General features: G+C 35.3%; 1 long non-coding RNA gene across 1 annotated transcript; it reads left to right on the forward strand.

Moving 5' to 3' along the window:
* The first annotated feature begins 1,563 nt into the window (after positions 1-1,563).
* Positions 1,564-6,460, forward strand: LOC109384954 (uncharacterized). Its single transcript, XR_002124532.1, has 3 exons — positions 1,564-1,600; positions 2,355-2,472; positions 6,189-6,460. It is a non-coding gene; the product is annotated as an uncharacterized LOC109384954 (long non-coding RNA).

Below are 6,460 nucleotides of genomic sequence, written 5' to 3' on the forward strand. Positions count from 1 at the left end.
ACTTCTGTTTTCAACTGTGTTCTTCCACGTGACAGAGAACTGCAAAAGAACCAGACTGCTGGCAGCTGGAGCTTGCAACCACATATATTCACCATCTGGGGGAGAAAAACTCTTTACTCCTTTTACTCACGCCCCTTGGTCCCTCCACCTCAATTCCTGTTTGAAAAACCATAGAAAACAATCTTGACTGGCCTTCTAGTCATGTTCCCCCCTCTCCACCCCCCTATCTTCCATGGACAAATTACAAGGCTGGAAGTATGAGACATTATAATTGATCAAGCTTGGACCACATGCTATGTGACCTCTGAAGCTGGGATGCTGTAACTGGTTGCCCCCCGCTAGACTCATGTGCTTGGAGTTGGAGAAGGAGCAGTTTCTCTGCCAAAAGGTAACACTTTGACCAGAGGAGGAGGAGAAGGGAAACTGACTAAGAAAATAGTAGTGTCCTTCACAATCTGTTTGAATTGGGTATCTATCTAGTAGGACCACTACTCATAAATGTTTCCTTAATGTCACATTGCTATGATCAAGGCAAGTAACTAACATAATTAACAGAATACTGACTATGTCTTATATGGCCCATTAGTTTAGAACTAGAACCCAGGCTCTGAAAAAACAAACAAACCATACACACACACACACACAGAAAAACAATTGGCCTTTACATTGTTAATTTGCAAATTTTGCAGCATATTAACTGTGACTTGTTCTGCTGCTTTTTGCTCTAAATTCCATTTTACTCCTGTGGAGAACAAAGTGCTTAATGTGATGTGAAAACTGGTTTATAGTATATGTGTACCAATCATCAGGGTTATCAGAAATATTGGCCACTTTCCTTTAAGATTCATTGGGACTTAAATCTGAAATGCATTTCTATGAAAACTTCACTTAAATGCATAATTCTGAAATGATTCTAGCCAACTGTTTATTTATAGCAGCCTTTTCTGTAAACAAACAATTCCGTTGGCTTGCCTTTCAACTCCAGACAGCTTTATGATCTGTTTAAAATGCTGTGAGTTTTCTGCTGTTACATAGCTTTTCAGGCAACCAGAATAATATGAGTCTCCCACATTCATGCCAGTAGCATGAAAAGAGCAAGAAAAGATGGTCCAGCAGATTAGGAGCCTAAATGAAGTGCAATGGGGCAGGTTGCAAGTGGCAAGTGAGCCCGAGTTCAATAGTAACTGGGCTGCCTCAGAATGGCATAAGGAGCATCAGAATGGCTCTAGTTCCCAGGAATAGTTTCCAAAGAACGCATCTTAGTACATAGATATTTTCAATTAACTCTTTTTATTTTCTGACTATAAAAGTAACATGATCATTGTAGGTAACTTGGAAAGGTAAAAATGAATGACTAAACAATTTCCCAAACCACAGATAACCACTGTTAATATTTTGGGGTATTTCTTATCATTGTTTCGTGTGTGTATATATATATATATATTTTTTAAAAAGATTTTTATTGGGGAATTGGGGGGATGGGAACAGTGCTGGGGAATTGGGGGAAGGGAAACAGACAAGTTGCTGTCGTTTTGTTCTTCAGTTGTGGAGGACGTTGCTTCACTGGCCCAAGTTGGCACCATCATTGCGCTCTTCCCAGGTGAGTCCGATCAGTCGTATATATTTTTAAAAGCCATTGAGATTATGTTACATATGGAATTCCTATACTATATATGCTATGGAAATTGAGAATAAATATATCCTTTTGGTATGTGAATTTTAAACAGTACTACAGGTAAGTAATTACTGTAATTATTCATAAAATAAGGCATTTTTGTTTTTGTTCTTTTTAATTATGCAAATGGAAAACTACAAAATTTGCCTTTTATACTTCAGTCCAATGCATATTAACTGAGCAATGTCTACATCTAAGATACTGTTATAGACACTTTAGGGGATTAAAAAAAAGTTGATAAGACACAGCTTTTGTCCCCAGGGTATTTATATAGATATATACACAACTAATCATTAGATGAATCAGAAAGTGTTTTATGATAAAATGGTTACAAAATGAATTTCCAAATGATCATAGCCTATAAATAGCATAGCTCCAATTTGGCAGATTACAAAGAAGGGTCAATTTAGTTGTATCTTGGCATTTCGGCCATCAGATGATGGTGATGGGTGATGGTTGAAGGAGGGATGTTGTGGAATGGAAAAAGAACATTGAGGACCGAATAGCGCGCTGAACAATGCTGAACAAAAACAAGAAGCAAAAAAGAAGAAAAAAACAACGGTGTGTTTAGGTAACTACATGTTGTCCTTTGCAGGGGAAGAAAACACTGGTAAGGTAACTCTCATAATATACTGAGAAAAAATTTGAATGTCAGACTGATTTAAATTTTATTTTGTAGGCAGTGGAGAAGCACAGATACTTTTGAGTAGCAGCGTAAAATGATCAGGGCTGTTCCGTAAGAATATTATATGGGACCTAAAATTCTTAAAAAGAATGATACGCTCATTTGTGTGTAGGTAGGTGTTCATATAACTATTTTCTAAATATACTTTTTAAATAGAAATGGTAGATATATTTTCATTTTTTTCTTTCTGTACTCTAAGAATACTTTTTTAGAACTTCTTAGAAGAACATAAACATTTCATGAAATATATTAACGTCTAAACTTCCTTGTCACTGGTATTTTTGAAATTATTTATAACTTGACAAAGAAGTATTCATTTGTTATATGTATATTTGTTTCCTTTGTGTTTTTTTTATGAAATGCTTCATTCACTCAAAAAGGATTTATGAAGCAACTGTATGAGTTAAATGTTATATGATGAGTATTATAGGAACTGTGTCTCTTGGATAATTTGGATTAAACTCTGGGCCTGAAGACAGCATTTTAACAATAAGAATTTTGCATAAAATTCTTTGTACGTAAGAAAAACTATTAGCACTTAAGATAGCCAAACATCCGAGTTGATAGTAATTATCTTGCTTTTAAATATTTGGAAACTCAGATTTTTTACATTTGTTCTTCAATTCTTTTTCCCAAATTTTCAGTGTTTTTTTTTCCACTGCTTTTTAACTATTAATACTTCATTAACTTTGAATTACTAAAAATGTTTTGAAAAAATGAAATGTATTTTAAATGTACTGTTTGTGTTTAATGTAGAAAATTGATTTTAGGCTTTCATTAAATCAGCTTTTACATTATTTGCTCTAAACTTTCCATTGATATATTTCTGGTATAGACAGTGGTACTGGCTAACATTTACTCAAATAAGTTGGTCTGCTAATTATCTGGAAATGGCATGTTAAGTGACTCCAAAGTTTAAACACCCTTATGTAAAAGACTTTCTCTTCTAATGTTTACTATGGTTTCAGAATCCATTATTTAATTAAACACTATATTCTTTATGCAACTAATGCAGTTCAATACAATTAAATATAAGAAGGCATTTACTCAAATCTAAGAATATATTTGAATATTTATGATAATTAATTGTATTAATGAGTTATTTTTTACCATAGCACCTTTTAAGTTTGCAAATACAACTCTTATTTTAGATCCAAATGCCTTTGTATTCATTTCACGAAGCCTCAACACATATTCTGAGATTCCATGTTTGCTACTCTATCACTCTTTTCCCTTCCAAAGGACAGAATAAATTAGAGCAATTGTAGCAACACAGAAGTCACAAAATAAAGACCAACCTTAGTGGTGCTTTTCAGGATCATGATAAAGAAATAGTCTCAAATTGCTCTCATGAAATTTTAACATTTAGGCAATCTCCCACAGTTGGTGCCCCAGGCTTAATTATACATTATCAATCTGGAAGTCACAGCAGAGCATATGTATTATAAACTGTCAAATTACTTAGTGGTTTTTGGCTGTTTAACTGAGCTGGTTAAAATCTAAGCCTGTAAATGTATGTTTAAATATTAATAAATGAATTCATCATTTAATTTTCCTGTTTCAGATGTACTGATTAACCCCAACTGTTTTGAAAATAAGATGTGTGTGTGTTGTAACACACACGCACACACATTTTATTTATTTATTTATCACAATGGAGATTAATGGCAGGCAAAGCAAGTAAAGCAATCATAACCTTTGGAGGGATGAAATTGTTCATGTTTTATGAATGGTGAATCAACTCCACTGGGAATAGTAGGTAACATTTTTACTATATAACTTGTCATTTACACCCCAGAAGTTCATCATATAAACACTCTGAAGTCACAGCTCCAAATCATAGATTCTTTATGTGGTGGGGGCCTTAATTACCATAATTCCAGTCTAACCTCTTTTCCACCCAATGTCGTCCTACAATATCCCCGAAGAACAGTCCTTTGGTCTCTATTTAAAAATATCTAGTGATGAAGAACTCATTGTCTTACCAGGTAGCCCATTCCACTTCTAATGGCTGTGAGAGCTAGAAAGTTATTCTTTTGATTTGGTTTAAATCTGGCTACCTATTCTTTCTGCTTGCTGATTTTAGTTTGGTTTATAGGAGCTATCCAGAAAAATCTACCACTTCTTCATGATTCCAGTGTTTGAAATACACTATCATTTTTGCCTTCCTCCAAAACTAATTTTCTCCAATTTCATTTGGCATGCCTATTGAAATACAGATTTCTGTTTCCTAACTGCCAGAGGCTTTTACTCATTAGGTCTACCCTGGGCCCCAGGGTTTTTGTCTGTTTTGTAGTGGGAGTTGTGTTTGCTGCTATGTGTTTTTATCAGCCTGTTTTCTGTAGAATTTTGGAGGGCCAATGGTTTTCTTCCATTTTGTACTCTATCCCTTTAATTCCAAGCTTGCGGTGTTTCTACTGGTATAATTTTACTTTGGGGTACCACTTTCCCCCTGCTAAGTTATTTAGTTAGGGTGAGATCAACTCTCTATTTTCCCAGGGTGTACAGGTTACTCACACCTGGATAGTCATCATATTCCAACTCATTGGCCTTTGTGACCTAAGTAAGTTAATAAGTAAGACTTGGTTTGGGAGTTATTAGCATATTGGTTTATTGTTTAAAATTGTAAGAGTGGAAGAGTGAGAAGGAAAGTCAAAGAGAGAAGAGGTGAACCAGGACAGAGTAATTAAAATCATTGTTTGTAAAGAGTTTCAAGGAGTGCTGTACCAATATTATGAAATTAATAGTTGAATAGGTCTATGTGTTTTGAAATTAACAACCAAAATACTTGGACAAAATGATTTCTTCATTTTAAGTAACTGTAACATCAGTTATGATTGATTGCTCTCAGCAGGATCTGTATCTGTGTAAATAGGTATATTATTGATTTTGTTTTAAAAAGAGAAGATAGGTGATCTCATTATTTTCTTTTTTAAATCAAAGGTTTCCTTTTAGTGATTTTTCCCCCCCACACTCAAGAATGAATTAGGTTGTTAATCTGTTTTGCTCTAGTAAATCCTATCTTGTTATCATAGAGAAGTTTTTCAATGTGGTAATAATGGCCTAATTGGCAGTGATTTATTTTTACTCATCTATTCAGTCAACAACTCTTTATTGGGCTTCAGATATGCAGCAGGCCTTGTGCCAGAGGGAATGAAATTCAAAGGCGTCCGTTAGCCTAGACTATAACTTCTATAGAAGTTCCTGACTCTGAGCCTGATGCCTAGCAGACATTCAATATTGGATCATATTATCAGAAATCCATACACATGGATGTGGGGTGTTTTACTGTATTAATTTAACGATGGTAGCTTCGAGGAGCCACATTTGGCCTTTAAGTATTGGCTGTGACTCAAACATGAATTGAAGGCTTGGGCCTCTGTAGTTCTTTTCCTTATGGCAGTTATTCCTCATAATACCCAGGTTTAATGATCCTCATTTTTAGTAGTTCACAATGAAATGATTTATAACAATGATGCTGGAATGACAGTCATTAAAATCAATGCAATTTATAACAATGATGCTGGAGTGACACCCTGTTACCACAGTAGGTAATTTTTGGTCCCTAACAGTAATACCTTGGTTTGCGGGCATAATTCGTTCCAGAAACAAACTACTTGTATTGCAAGACATTGCTCGTTTACCAGGTTAAAATGCATTAGAAATGTTTGCTTGTCTTGCAGAACACTCACAAATCAAGTTACTCACAATCCAAGGTTTTACTGTAGTTTACTAGCTTTAGTGGATTGAGTGGTGGCTCCCTCCAAAATCATGTCCACACTCTAAACCTCAGAATCGGTAAATGGGACATTATTTGGGTCTTTGCAGATGTAATCAAGAATATCTAGTTGAGATCCTCCTGAATTATCTGGATGGTCCCTAAATCCAATGACAAGTGTCCTTATAAGAGACAGAAGAGAAGAAGACACAGGCACAGAGAAAACCATGTGAAGATGGAGGCACAGATTGGAGTGATGCAACCACAAGCCAATGAATTCCTGGAGCTACCAAAAACTGGGTGGGGCAAGGAAGGATTCTACCCTAGAGCTTTGGGAGGGAGTACAGACCTGATGACACCTTGAATTTGGACTCCTGGCCTC

The sequence above is a fragment of the Hipposideros armiger genome, unplaced genomic scaffold, assembly GCF_001890085.2.
Source record: "Hipposideros armiger isolate ML-2016 unplaced genomic scaffold, ASM189008v1 scaffold_106, whole genome shotgun sequence".
In the NCBI taxonomy this organism is placed as follows: Eukaryota; Metazoa; Chordata; class Mammalia; order Chiroptera; family Hipposideridae; genus Hipposideros; species Hipposideros armiger.